The sequence below is a fragment of the Lissotriton vulgaris genome, unplaced genomic scaffold (genome assembly GCF_964263255.1).
Source record: "Lissotriton vulgaris unplaced genomic scaffold, aLisVul1.2 SCAFFOLD_291, whole genome shotgun sequence".
NCBI lineage: Eukaryota > Metazoa > Chordata > Amphibia > Caudata > Salamandridae > Lissotriton > Lissotriton vulgaris.
The window spans coordinates 949,644-965,370 of record NW_028248508.1 but is presented as its reverse complement, the minus strand read 5'-3'; positions in this window follow the sequence as shown (position 1 = coordinate 965,370).

Here is a 15,727-nt window from a genome sequence, read left to right as displayed (position 1 = left end):
AATAAAAAGGGTAAAAAGAGTGGGGGTGAGGACACATCCCTGTCTTACCCCACACTGGACTGGGAAGGGATCTGTAACTTTGTGGTTCTCCCCCACCTCACTTGTGCTGTGATGGATGCATGTAGTCTAATTAAAACATCTAAAAGATTCATTGGAATGCCCTGATCCTTTAAAATGCTCCAGATTCTTGCACGTGGGACCAAATCAGAGGCAGACCGGAGATCAACAAAGGCCACGTAGAGCTTTCCTCCCTTGACTGACACTTCCTTTCAATGTATGCAGAGGAAGCGCAAAACCTGGTCTAAAGTACTTATCTTTGCTCGAAATCCCGCTTGGAAGTCACTTAAAATACGGGGCTCAACGATCCAGTACTGTATTCCTACTAAGATTTGCTTGCAGAAAATCTTCTGTAGGAAGTCAATAAGGCTAATGGGCCTATAACTGGCAGGCTTAGCTCTGTCCCCCTTTTTGTATATGGGGACAACCTCTGCAACAGTCCATGATGGAAGGAATGGGAGTGCCTGCTAGGGTTGAGTTAGACAGAAGATTTATATATGAACCCCAGAGTGCTATGTCCTCTTAATAAATAACATTAAGGATTCAATCTGGTCCTGGAGCACAAGATGAAATGCAAGAGCGGATTTCTGCTTGAGTTTCTTCTAGCATGAAAACGAGGTCACCTCCCTCTACTGCGGGCAGTTTCCCATAGCCATGGAGCTCTCCCTCAGCTTCTTTGTCCCTAGATTCATATAGGGAACTAAAATGCGCTACCCACTCCTCCGGCTGAACTGAGAAAACTAGGTCCCTCTCGCTCCCCTTGAGCCTGTATGCCGCTTTACTCCAAGTCAAGTCAAGTCAAGTCAACACTTATATAGCGCACTACATACCCAGAGGGTCTCAAGGCGCTTGAGGAAAAGGGGGGTATTTACTTATCGAATATCCAAGTTTTTAGTTGTTTTCTGAAGGAGAGGTGGTTCAGTGTAAGGCGGAGGTGGATGGGGAGAGAATTCCAGGTTTTGGCCGCTAAGTACGAGAAGGATCTTCCCCCCATGGTGGCTCTGTGGATGCATGGGACAGCGGCTAGGGCTTGATTGGACGATCGCAGCTGGCGGGAGGGGGTGTAAAAGGATAGGCGCGTGTTGAGGCATTCAGGTCCTAGGTTGTAGAGGGCTTTGTGTGCGTGGGTGAGGAGACGGAACGTTATCCTCTTGTTGACGGGGAGCCAGTGGAGGTCTTTTAGGTGACCGGTAATGTGATCTTTGCGGGGAATGTCTAGTATGAGTCTGGATGCGTTGGAGTTTTTTCTGTAGTTTGGCTGTGGTTCCGGCGTACAGGGTGTTTTCATAGTCCAGTCGGCTTGTGACCAGTGCGTGGGTGACTGTTTTTCTTGTTTCGGTGGGGATCCAAAGGAATGTTTTTTTGAGCATGCGTAGGATGTTGAAGCATGATGATGTGACGGCGTTGACTTGTCTGCTCATCGAGAGTGAGGAGTCCAGGATGAAGCCCAGGTTATGTGCGTGGTCCCTAGGTATGGGTGCATTTCCCAGAGCTGGTGGCCACCATGAGTCGTCCCAAGCGGAGGGGGATGATCCTAGGATGAGGACTTCCATTTTGTCCGAGTTCAGTTTTAGACCGCTGTTCTTCATCCACTCGGCTACTTCTTTCATCCCTTTGTGTAGGTTGGTTTTGGCGGTGTTTGGGTCTTTGGTGAGGGAGAGGATCAGCTGGGTGTCATCGGCTTAGGAGATAATGTTGAGGTTGTGTTGTCGCGCAATGGTTGCGAGGGGGCTCATGTATACGTTGAAGAGGGTAGGACTGAGTGATGATCCTTGTGGTACGCCGCAGATGACTTCGGTGGCCTCAGATCTAAAAGGGGGGAGGCGGACTCTTTGGGTTCTACCGGCGAGAAACGAGATGATCCATTCCAAGGATTTTCCTTGTATTCCGACGTTGCTGAGGCGTTGTATAAGGGTGCTGTGACAGACTGTGTCGAAGGCTGCGGAGAGGTCAAGTAGGATAAGGGCAACTGTTTCTCCATTGTCCAGTAGTGTTCGAATGTCGTCTGTTGCTGCGATGAGGGCGGTCTCTGTGCTGTGTTTGGCTCGGAAGCCCGACTGTGAAGGGTCGGGGGATTTGTTGGATTCAAGGAAGGCGGCGAGCTGGCTGTTGACGGCTTTCTCAATGACTTTGGCAGGGAATGGGAGGAGCAAGATGGGGTGGTAGTTTTTGAGTTCAGTGGGGTGTGCTGTGGGTTTCTTCAGAAGGGCGCTGAGTTCGGCATGTTTCCAGCTTTCCGGGAAGGTAGCGGAGTTGAGGGAGCAGTTGATTACGTCTCGGAGATGGGGTGCGATAATGGAGTCTGCTTTATTGAAGATGTGGTGGGGACATGGGTCGGTTGGGGATCCTGAGTGGATGGAGTTCATCATGCGGATGGTGTCTTCAGTGGTGATTGTGTTCCAGGTGTAGAGGCTGTTCGAGGGGGGGTTTCGTTCGGAGGTGGGTGGAGTGGGTTGGTCTCCGGCCTGGTTGTCAAAGCTGTTATGTATGTCGGCGATTTTGTTGTGGAAGAATGAGGCCAGGGAGTTGCAGAGGACTTGGGATTGAGTGATGTCATTGGTGCTGGTGGTGGGGTTGGTAAATTCTTTGACGATGTTGAATAGTTCCTTGCTGTTATGGGCGTTGTTGTCAAGTCGGTCCAAAAGCTCTTGGTATCTTTGGCTATCAATGCGTTCCATAGGGAGCACCATAGTGAGCCCCCCCACTCTTTCTTAGCCGACTCGATTGCCTGCCTTTGTTTAGCTCTGCAGACCACATCCTCGGGATGGGATTCCTGCTTTATAGCCCATATGAGTTCGTCCTTTAAGGCCCTGCAATCCTTATTATACAGAGAGCCCTCGCGAGGCAGCTTCTGATGTGTGTGGTTTCCTTCCTTTTTCTACAATTTGCAAGGCTTAGTTAGTAGTTCCCTAATTTCTGTGTATAGAACCTCATGCCTGGGGCCCAGTGTCTCCACAGTGTTGTTAATGGTATATACTGCCAGCTTCTCCATTAGGAGACATACTTTTCTTTTAGCTGCCTCTAATGCCCTTTGGTGCCCCTCCACCCAGTCCCATCCGATCTCTGGTTATTTGTAGTTGACAAGACACCAAGGTCCGGGCATCCCCTTTGATCTGGCGCAGTCATGCCCTACTTTGTAAGTGTGAGTATTAGTGCGTTATGATCACTGCCATGTCTTGGACTAGGTACCAGAGATTGAAAGATACCAAGCAATAATCAATTCTGCTTTCTTGACTGTGTATGTTGAAAGTAGGGTAACAATTTGGGTCAGAATTAGTCCTATATTTGTAGCTCTCAGACCATGCTGCATAGTAAGTGCTAAGAACTGGGCACCTCTCCTGGACCACCTGACTGGAGGGAGGTCTACTTGTGCTGTATGCCACTCTCTGTCCCACTCGTCTGTCAGATGAAAGGGGATTGACGCAAGCGATTCAAGTCGCCTGCTACTAAAGTAAGGGTGTTGTCGGAGTAGCGATTCACAGCGTGGTCAAGAATACACACTGTGTTAGTTTGGTCCTGGCCCGCAGCACTCTATTATAGACATTAAAAATCCTTATTTTATGCCACTGTAGAGAGTGAGCTCCAGGTCTAGAATATCTTGCGAGTCAACAGTTAAAAGTTTGATTTTGTCCCCTGATTCATTTTTTACCCATACTGCTAGCCCTCCCGAGGGTCTGCCCATCTCTTTTCTTGTGGCATTAATAGCATAAAGCAGTAAAGCCACTTCTATAAGGACAGTGCAGGCTCTAAGTTTACTGATTTAGAATTACGTCAAAAGAGTCTACAAAGGAGCACCATTCCGGGTCTATCAGTGACTTTGAGATCCCATTAATGTAAAGGGTAGAGGTGCACACCTTATCCAAATAATCGTTTTACAAAATAACATATATGTTTAACTTTTTAAATTTTAATCTGTGGGTGCCTCACCACTGCAAGTGTTGATGGCACGTGCTGAAGAAAACTGAAAATCTAACAGGACCCGCACCCTGAATGTAGTGATGGGATGATACATGTTTTTGAAAATATTGCAATAATTGTATACATTTTGGTTCTGATTGTAAAACATCACTTTAATTTATATGCAATTTCATTGAACACAGCAGATTGTATGGTGTGTTTAATATGATTTAATAAACAATAATAATTTGAATAAGACAACAAAACGGACATGTCCTTATTTTTTGGATTTTATTAATTTTGGATTACATACATGTAAATTGTTAAAAAAATAGTATAGAACGGTTTGTTCTTAGTGAACAGTGCTCACTACATTCAGGGTTAGGTTCCTGTTAGATTTTCACTTTGAGATCCCAGCCACATTCCACACAAGAACCCTCAGTGGGCTGTTAAAAGAATGCCTCCCCTTCCACAGCCCCAGAAGTGGGGGAGGGCGTACCCCCACTTTCATCCAAAGAGACGAATTCACGACCAGACGACCGGATCAGGTAGTGCTGTGGTGTTTGTTGATAGGTGGCATTCCACCCGCTGTCTCTCTGGCTGAAAATGTGGGTTGGAAAGGGGACCTACTTAAATAAAGCAATTCTAAAAGACTGTCTGGCCCTCGATTATGCAGCCAGGGTACCATGGCTCAAATATGTAACAAGCAGTTACAATGCAATGGTCTCTGCATTATTAAAGGTAGAGCTATTGGCATTGCTTATGTCTTTTTTTAACTTAAATAAATGGTATTGTCATTTACAATGGCAATAGGTGAGTGTTAGAACCGGCTGTCTCTAGTGGTTAGAGGTATGCACTTCTGACAAATAGGGACACACCTTTTCTAGTCAGGGCAAGGGGACCACACCCTTTGATAACCCCTGCTCACCCCCTTGGTAGTTTGGCAGAGCAGACAGGCTTATCTCAGAGGCTGTGTGTTAAGCATTTATGACCACATACAGTAATTAAGTGAATACACTACAAATGGACACGACACAGTAGTATTATAAAAATAAGGATTTTTATATGAGGCTTAGCACAAGACCAAATAACGACAAAAATATACCACAATCTTAATAACTACTCTTGGAAGGAAAAATAATAGTTCAAGCGTAGTTTCTTCTTAGCACAAAGTCTTTAGTATCAAAAGCAACTCTTCTTCTTTAAAACACAGTTCTTGGCAACAATGTAACCCACACGGGAGTCACACGACGTCGAGGCAAAGTTAATCCAAAGGTTCGCGTCGACCGCGAGGAACGCTACGTCGAGCCCGGAGTCGAGCGGACCCCCAGAACACAGTACCTTGGAAAAGCGAAGCACAGGATGATCAGCGGCGTCGAGATGTCCGGCGTCGCGTCTCCGGCGTCGATCCGGTCTCGGAGTCTGGGCAACCGGCAGCGGCGTCGACAGATGTCAGGCAGGAGCAGAGCTCACAAGGTGAAGCAGGATACGGCGTCGTCGTCGATGTCGATGTTGATGTTGCAAGAGTGAGCAGCGCTCACGGCGTCGAGAGGGCACGAAGTCGATGCGATCAGCCGCGGTGCAGACACGAGGTCCCTTGGAGCTGGAGCCGAATTCACTACTCACTGGCGTTGCTGCTGGCGTTGATCGGGCCTGGCGGCCGGCGCCGAGGAAGCGGGACACTGGAGCCGTTACTCACGATGTCGAGCTGGATTCGGCGACGTCTGTCGGCGTCTAGATTGCTGGTTTCTTTCAGAGGTGCTGGATTCTCAAGTTCCAGCAATTAGCACTTTTAGCAGATGAAGTCCTTTAGCCCTGTGACTTCAACAGGAGGCTGGCACTCTTCCAGCCCTTGGAGATTTTCTTAGCAAAGTTTGAGAGTACACACACAGTTCCTCTCTCCTGGTTCCTTGGCAAAAATAAAGAAGCAATGCAGGATTCCCCCCAGCAAACAGCACACTGGCAGAAGGGGTAGGCAAGTCCTTGGATCAGCAGGCTTCTTGTCCTTGGTTTCAGGGTTCCTTGTTAGAAGTGATCTAAATTCTTGGTTCAGGGGTCCTTCCCTTCTACCCCTTTTTGGCTTTGATCCCTTTGTCCATGCAGGGGAATTTCCCAACATCCTGGGTCTGTTGTGGGTGTAGCCAGGCAGAGGCAACTGGCCTATTCACTGAGCAGGGCAGAGTCCTCAGCCGCCCAGTAGGAGGTGGAGCCAGTATTGTCACTGGCAGGAGCAGAGCTATCAGCCTCCCGGCAGGAGGTGGGGCCAGGATCGTCCCTGGCAGGCACAGAGCCATCAGTCGCCTGGCAGGAGGTGGAGCCAGCATTGTATCAGGCAGGGCAGGCTATCAGGAACTACTCTCCCCCTACTCTCAATGCAAATGTCCCACTCATCCCACACTGACTCATCAGATCTCTGCAGCCACCCAGCTCCTGTCACACACACACCAAACCAGCAGAAACCAGAAATAGTTAGACAAGAAAATAGCCACTTTCTAAAAGTGCTATTTTCAAACCCAGAGTCCAAAAACCATCCACACCAACAGATGCGTAATTAAACCCCGAGTTCTTGGATACCAAACTCGACATTGCACCATGCTCCCCGAGCCAGCTAGGATTATAGCATTAATAATCCTGGCAGCCCATTCTAACTAATGGAGAGCAGGTTACCTCGCAATAGTGAAAAACGAATATGGCTGTAATTCACTATTAGGACATGCCAACTTGGTCAGGCTTGTCCTACCTTATACTTACAATGCACCCTGCCCGTGGGCCTACCATAGGGGTGACTAACATGAAGTTAAGGGAAGGTTTGGGGACTGGCAAGTAGGTGTACTTGCGCAGTCAGCGTGACAGTACCAGACTGCACGTAGGTCTAGCAATGGCAGACCTGTAGACACATTTTTACTAGGCCGCTCTTGTGGGTGGCACAACGGGTGCTGCAAGCCCACGAGCAGCATTTGTATTTACAAGCCCTGGCACTCCTGGTGCACTAGACGAGGGTCTGACAGTAAACCAAATAAGCCAAACATGGAATTCAATCAATACAGTAATTTAACATAGGGAGCACTTGCACTGTGGCACTGATCAGCAGTGGCACAGTGCCCAAAGCATATACCAGCAGAAACATCGTAAACAGAGGAGGCAAACAGAAAAAATGGAGGAGAGACTCAAGCCAATGATCTCAGGTCTAACAGTGAGCATTAGAGAGTAGTAGAGATTATTTGCGAGCACAGAGCCACACACACAAAAAGCCACCCGCACACACACACACAGAGTCACCCACACACACACAGAGCCACCCACCCACACACAGAGCCCTACCCACACACAGAGCCCTACTCAACTAAACTCATTTAAACTATTTTTCCAAGTTGCTCTCCATATACGCCTGAGGCAAGTGTCTAAAAGTCACACGACAAATGTTCTGATGCGGAGAAACATCACCACTGTCACTGCTCCTTCGCAGCCTTTCCCATTACCATGTGTGCGCTGCTCAAACATTCTATTATTGCATTCTGGGATATGTAGCCCTAGTGGCTCCATTTCAAAATAACACGTTATCATATATCGTTTCTAAGTGCTGTAATTAATTTATGTTAGTAGTATATAGCTTTATGGCACCCAATTTACTTATCATGTGTACAGACTCAGGAGGTTGGCCCGGCCTTATCAGGAATCAAACTCCTCTGGCCAATAGCGTTTCCCTCTGCAGCGATCACTCAACTCCCCAGGGAAGAAGTTTTCGATGAGGGAAGAAGTTATAAATGGGGTAACAGGTGCAATTGCGCTAGAGTTCAGTGGTCCCCAAATGGCGTGAAAACAATGGCATTAAAGCCAGCAGCACTTACTTTTCGAGCTGGTGTATGAATGGCAATACCAATTTTAAATTAGCTAACACTGGACTAGTGTTATATATGATTTGTGATCTATTTGGGTTAAATTCACAAATTCCCGCCGCCAGAGATTCTGCTGATAGCATGTATATTGAATTGTAGGCCAACAAAGTTTTTATTCGGTCAAATGGAACACAAGACAAGAAAGAGCCTTTGAGCACTGGTGACAAAGGACCATCGCCTCGGGATTCCAACGAACAGGCCCTGGATATCAGTGTCTGTAGTTTCCTGCTCAGTTTTGTCACCGAGATACAAGCAGGTGTCTCTATACACTACTACCAGGGCCAAGGAGCAAAGTAAACATTGTAGTTCAGTCATGTTTTAAATGTAATCCTCTGGTTTATTTGCATTGCTCGAATTCTGCCTCCCCCCCTTTCACGGGATGTTTGCTGTAGCTACTGGTGCGCGTGGCAACAAGATTAAGGCAACACATTATTCTGACTAACATTTGCCTACAATAGAGGTTACTTTTTAAAGCTGCAAATTATTGCTAACTGGCAGCTAAGCCAAAACATCAGATTTCTAAAAACGTGTTTTTACAGAACACTTCTTATCCAACTTCTGCCGTTTTTAAACGCTGAAAAATAGAGTGGGACAGATAGAAAGACAGAGAGTGAGAGTGTGTGAGAGTGAGAGAGAGACAGAACGTGCAAGGGGGGCGGAGACATCGTTATGGACAAAAAGAAACTGACAGCGAGAATGAGAGACAGAGAGAGCAAGAGATAGACATGGGATTAAGGCACCTCTAGATAAAGACTCGATATACAAGAGTAAGAGAGAACAAGACAGACGAAGAGAGAAAACAAGCGTAAGTCTTTCAGAGGGCAAACACCTGAGTTCTAAAAAAAGATTTCCTAAACAAAGTGATCCAACTGAGAGAAAAAAAACACAGTGGGAGTAACCCAGAGATCCAGAGGGAAATGAATGACGTAATGAGCAATGATATTTCCAGTGTTGAAAGGCAGCGAGTTGTGTGTGCGACACAGTAAGGCTACATATACAAATACTGCCAAGAACTCGCCCGTTCGAAGCAAAAAAATAATTGAGTCTTGTGAACCTTGGTGCAACAAGCAATACATGAAACTATCCAAAGAGAATTGGTGGCATGAGGTGAATCTAACAAGAGAGTGAAATATGATACGATTTACATCACAACACGAAGCGGACGCAAGCCGGAGTTGCAGGCCCTGTCCCCGGGACGAAGCTGAAGGGGGACACGCAGCCGGGAATCTGAGCTGACCCACAGCGCACCATTGCTACGGAGGTGAGAGCGCCAGGCACACGTCCACACGAGATACGCTCCCCTCAAATCTTACCTCCTCCGGGACGCGGTCGCTTAAGACTGCTCCTGACTCGCTCCACTGACTCCCAAAGGCCCCGCCGGGACAGGGAGGCAGCTACCCGGTCGCTCCAGGTGTGGAGTAGGGGGGGGGGGAGCAGGACAGACTTGAGGCTGCAGGCGCTCGATTGCTCCCTCCTGCCCACACAGCCCAGCATCCTCACAACGCGACCATAAAGGTCTGGCACGCTGACTCACCAGCCAGAAGCGGCGCAGGGCCTACAAGCGCCTCAATAACTTCACGACCGCATACAGAACCGGCAGTGACTTACTCCTGCCTGAAAATTGGCGTGCTGTCTTGCGGCCTCGGCGCCCTTTGCCATCAACACGCCGAACCTTCCTGAGACCTTTCATGCCTATTGAGACCAGTAACTCCCCCAGGTGAAGCCACACGATCTTTAGTGCAGGTTGCTGCGCACGCCCTGCAAGACACAATACCCCTCCTGCATCGGGCCTCTCGGCAGGGAGCGTTCCTTAAACTTTTGCGCCATGGTCATGCCTCACCTCTCCTTTTGTCTGCCCATACGTTGAGGGTGTGAATGAACTGCATTGGGAAACAAAGATAACCACACACCGTGCTACGAGAGTGAAAAAAATGGCGGCCGCAAACATCCGAAAATTTTCGGATTCGGGGGCGTGCTCTTGGCTTTTTAGTGACGGATGACGTCACAGGTGGAAAGAACGCCAAAAACACGCCCCCAAATCCGAAAGAGACGGGGCTTGATTGGAGTTATACCCCTCTCCTCCAATGGCTGGCCTCCGTTTAGGAAGCCAGCCAATGGAGGAGAGATGGAGGAGAGAGGCGGGTTCAAGCCCCGTACTCAAAAACATAAAATCTCCGACCGGAGACTGCGCAAGCGCAGCCTTTAGGTCCTCGACCTAAAAAGGAGCCTTACAAGTTTTGGAAGAGGAGACCGTTTCTCAAACCCTGATGTGATGAACAAGAAAGATCTAGCGCTTATTAAGACAACCTTCCTTGCACGCCAGACCTTGGCAAGGAAGCAGAAGGTGATTCTGAAGCCCAGCTGTTATATCCTGCCCCTCCCCTCCCACTCACATGGTTCTGTCTTAGGATGTTGTGAGTGAAGGCAGCTCTGGAATGTTGGTGACTGCCTTCACTGACTAAGCCTGGCACCAGCAAGCTGAGGGTGCGTGTTCACTTTGAATTAATAAATCCATGCTACTTACCTTCTGCTTGTTTTCTTCACTACATTTTGGCGACGAACGAAGGGATGCTGTGACAGGGACAGCGACGCATCCTCCCCTGTGTTTTGTTCAACTTGCTAGTTCCATAAAGGCTGCGGAGGGTCAAGTTCGAGTTCATGTCCCATGAAGCTCAGGACCCAGGGTTTCGTTGAAGTTGTCAAGGGCATCTAAATGAGGTGAGAGACACTCACTCTTGTGAGGATTTTTCGGGACATTGCCCGTACCACTTTAGCTCCAGAGGAGGTGTACACCTCAGCCCCTTATTCTAGTGGTTATTAATGCAGATAATTGGAGCGGATGACATGACTGGATGGAGGGAGTGTAAGATTTAAAGAAGTCCGTCCACACATAAATATCCGGAAGCCGTCAAATGTTCTTTAAGAAAAAGCGTTTAATAAGTTACATAAAATTAGGACCTCAGCCACAGCTCACACCGCCGGTGCCCGCCGTCTCCTCGCAGGGAGCTCGACTTGGAACCTTCAGTGTGGCAGCGTTCTAAGAGATCGAGTGTAGGGAATGAACCACAGTACACAACAGGGGAGGGGTGCAGCAATGGGACAGAGGTCCCTACAATCGGAAGATACCACACATCCCCCTCCTTACATTTTCCAAGAACAACAACAACACAGAAGAGCTCAGGACTACTTGTCCATGTACTGATCCAAATATTTGGGACAAAAGATGACCCTACAACTCAGCTTTCTGTGAGCGTCGATCCTCCCATCTCTTGATGACATACCAGACCTAGCAGGATTAGGCTGGCTCGACTCTCCACTCCTCAACTTGTCCCCATGTTAGTGGGTATGGCACAACTTGCCACCCTGCTCAGGTTCCAGATATGACCATCCTGCGTTTTGATAGCATTTTTGAATAGCTTGACTACCCTTGTGGGCTCTGTAAACTCTGACCAGCTTGCCCTCCCTGTGGGAGCACTGATTTTAACAAGGTCTCCTACTTTGAAATGGATCTCTTTCACCGCATGAGCCCTATCAAACCTTCTCTTCCTCTCTGCCATGGCCTCCCGCTCTCGGTCCCTCCATGGTTTCTCTCGGATGGGAGAATGTACTATTTCATCCATCCCAGTACCAACGTTGAATTGGGTTTCCTAGCTCTCAACAGTTCAAATGGTGTCATGCCCCTGGTTTGGTGGGAGTTAATCTGTAAGTTTCTAGGCATTTAGTCACCTCCTCTCTCCAACACAACCCACTAGCTTTAGCTAGCTGAATGCACTCTTTGATGGTCTTGTTGAATCTCTCAACCATCCCATTGTTCTCTGGGTGGTAGAGAGCACCCAACCTGTGCTTGATCCCATTGAGCTCTAGGTATTCCTTCATTTCTCTAGAGCAGAGTTGCACTCCATTATCCGTCAGGATACTGCTAGGCAACCCTTCACGGAGGAACACCTCCAGTAGAAATTCAATGACAGACTTGGTAGTTATTTCAGACACCAACTTCAGCTCAGGCTGGTCGAGCAAGGTACGCACTCTCTTCTTCTCCTCTCTATCTCCATGTCCATATTTGGCCTCCAATAGTCTAGGCGTAACCTCTGCTTAGTTTTAGTGATGCCCAGGTGACCCTCATTGGCCAAATAAACCAATACTACTCTTAAACTCTGTGGGGGAACCAACTTGGTACCACTGAAAAGACACTTGTCCGCAGCCGACAACTCCTCTCTGGCCATCCAGAATGGTCGGAGAGACTCTTTCTTCTTGTCGCAGTCAGACCAACCCCTCTTGGTCTTGGCACATACTTCTTGAAGAAGCACATCACTTTCCAACTCTACTTTCCAGCGTTCTTCATCCATCACCCCTTGAGTAATAGCACAGACGTTCTCCTTTTCCATCTTATTGTCCTCTTCACCTAGCCAGTTCACCTCAATCCTTTCAGGCGTTTCCTTTACCAACCGCGAGAGACAGTCGGCGGCTAAATTCCTCACCCCTGGTATGTACTCTACCTCAAAGGTGTATTCTTGTAAGCTCACTACCCACTTTCTTATCCTGCTCGAGATGGCATATAACCCTTACTTAGTAAATACGTCTACAAGGGGCTTGTGGTCAGTCCTTAAATCAAACTTAGTTCCCCATACAAAATCTCTAAATTTATTAGTGACCCAATGCACCGCAAGTGCCTCTTTCTCGATAACCGAGTAGTTGTACTCTGCCTGACGTAGGGATCTGGATGCAAACGCTATAGTCTCTTCCCCCTTTTCACCTTCCTGAGTCAGGACCGCACCCAACCCTTTAGTACTGGCGTCCGTGGTCAGGAAGGTCCTCCTACCAGGAACAAAAGCTTTAAGATTGGAAGCCCCGGCCAATGCTTTCATAGTGTTGTCAAATTATTTTTGGCATGCCTCACTCCAGTCAAATGGTACCCCCTTTCTTAGGAGGTTGAGAATCTGATAGGTACGTCTAGCAAAGTTCTGCACAAACTTGCTATAAAACTCAACCATACCCATAAATGATTTGATATCCTCTTTGCTACTGGGTGGGGTTAGGTTGAGGATGGTGTTCTGCAACTCTGTTTTGGGGAGTATACCTTTTCCAGTTACCTTATGCCCCAGAAACTCTATCTCGGAACACCCAATCCTGCATTTTTCCTTCTTTTTTTTTTTTTAAATGATGTTTATTGAAAATTTGTCATGAAGTGGACAAAGATAAACCAAAGACAGGCTACAGACGTAGCATTACACAATCTGATATACAAACAATCCTAACACTCCAGTTATCATATAAGTACAGCAAAAGAAGCTACTAGAGTAGCCTTGCAGTAGTTGGGAAAGGGGCGCTGACAACACCAGTGTGGGCTTATTGGGGGCCAAGGGTCACATGCGAAAAACAAGTCCACGCAACTGTGTCACGCAGCACATCATGATTCAGGAAGAGAGGACCGCCCACCGTCGTACGGGAAGGACACTATGCCTCTGAACCCACCTCCGAGGGAGCGTCAGTAGTTCGGGGAACCCCATCAGATCCATCAGGGCTGTCCGGGATGTGTCTATTGAAAACGTAGAAGGACCAAAAGTTTTTGGGTCTATTGCGCGGGGGCAGCAATTCAATGTAAGTCTCGGTTTGAGTGCAACAGTACATCATGTCCCTCGACCATTGCGCCAGGGTAGGGGTGGGACCAGCAGCAAGCCACACAGCGCTTAGCCAAAAGGAAAGCCATATCTACCAATCTTCTAAGCGACTTAGGGAGCGGTTTCAAAAGGCCCAGCAATGCCAGCAGCGGATCTGGAGCCAGGTCCTAACCAGAAATGAGGCTGACCTCCGCAAAAAGAACGCAACCCAGAACCGAGCAATCCCAGGGCATTCCCATGCAACGTGGAGGAAGTCCGCCACTAGTGTCCCGCAGCGATCACACTTAGACTATTTGAAATGAACCAGACGGTGGCGACCGTTAAGTGATATTCTCTTGGAGCTCAAACAACAATACCGGCATATATATTTTCCGAAAGAACCGTCTGTAAGTCCTGTTGCCAATCTAGGCGAGGTTTAGAGTAAACGCAATCTCTAGTCAACAAAACTGTCTGATAGAGTCTTGAGACCAGCCTGATCGGGGAGGGGGCTCTAATAACCGTCGACAATAGCAGCACCTCCGGAGGCTCAGCCATGTCCTCTCCAAGCAGCGCCAGAAGAGCATGCCTGGTTCTGTGTAACTGAAACAGGGCCAACACGAGGGCGATTCCACCCCGTCCACAATGTCCTCAACAGACCGGGCTGCTCCATCAAGAAAAAGGTCTCTGACTGTATGGACCTTGAGAGATCCCAGTGCCGCGATAACACCTCTGTCTCTACACGGAGTCAACCAAGAACACCACTCCAGTCGATCAAAAGGGGAATACAGTAAATTGACGGTGAGTAAATTAAGTATACTGTGCCAGGCGTGAGTAACAGAGGTCAGTGAATCTAATATACCTGTGCGCCTATCCTGAGGATCAAATAGAAGAGACGGCAGAGGTTTGGGATCCGCGACTATGGATTCTATCCACAAGTGGGGAACATCTGGGGGGCCATGTATCCAGTGGTATGCATGGGAACCCTGCGCCACCCTGTAATATAGCTCTAAATCTGGAGCGCCCAAGCCCCCCATACCATATGGTAAGGATAGGATCCTCCATGCCACTCTGGGCTGTTTACCTGCCCAGGCCAGCCGGACCAATAACGATTGAAGGCGGTGGAAGAATTGTTTAGAAAGAACCATGGGAATGTTCAGGAATAAGAAGAGAAAGCGTGGCAACACTATAATTTTCATCAGGGAGATCCTCCCCATCAGGGACAGAGGTAGTCTAATCCAGCCGTCTATGCCGTCTTCCAATTTGGAAATGGCCACCCCATAATTTTCCCGAAGAACGATGTCTGAATCCGTATGGAGCCGGATACCTAAATAGCGTACGGAATCAGTGGTCCAAACAAGCGGATATTCCGGCTCAAAGCAGGTCGTGACCAGGGTAAGGGGGAACATTATGGACTTATCCCAATTGACTCTGATGCTTGAGACAGAGCCGAAAAGCACCACTTCCCGTAGCACCGGCGAAAGGTTAGTCTACGGTTCCCTAACGTACAGCAGCGTGTCATCCGAGTATGTGGACACCACTAGTCGATAATTCGGGAAGCGGATACCTCTATGGCCATGGTACTCTCGTAAAGCGCAGGCCAGTGGTTCAGCGGTCAGGGCATAAAGGATAGGGGAAAGAGGACAGCCCTGTCTCGTGCCCCTATAGATGTGCATTGGATATGTAACCAGGGTTCCAATCTGGATCCGAGCCGTAGGCTCGTGATATAGCATCGCCAGAAGCTAGAGAAACACGTCCCCAACAACCATACGGCCCAAAACTTGCTGCATGAAGGGCCATTCAACAAAGTCGAAGGCTTTCTCCATGTCCATAAATACAGCAATAGCCGGGACTTCTGGTCTAGTATGCTGCATAGCCGCAAATACCGTCCTCAAATTGTATGTCAAATTTCGAGAGGGTACAAATCCCGCCTGTTCAGGGGCAACTAAAGAGGTAACCAAAGGGCTAAGGCGATTAGCAAGGATTTTGTCAAAAATCTTAACGTCAGCATTCATTAGGGAGAGGGGTTTATAAGAGGCACACTCCCCTGCTGGTTTCCGACAGAGCCAATACAATCTTATCGCGTTCAATAGGTCGTATCAGAAACTCCCGATGAAGGTTGGGAAGCAAGGGCATTTCTATGTGTGACAAGTAGTCCACGATGCGTTCCTCTGGGATCGGCCCCTTTCGAAGAGTACAGGGCAGCATAATAGTCCCTAAATTTGGCCGCCACTTGGGAGTCAGTAAGAGGGGGATCATGCATTACCGGGATCACTGTACCAT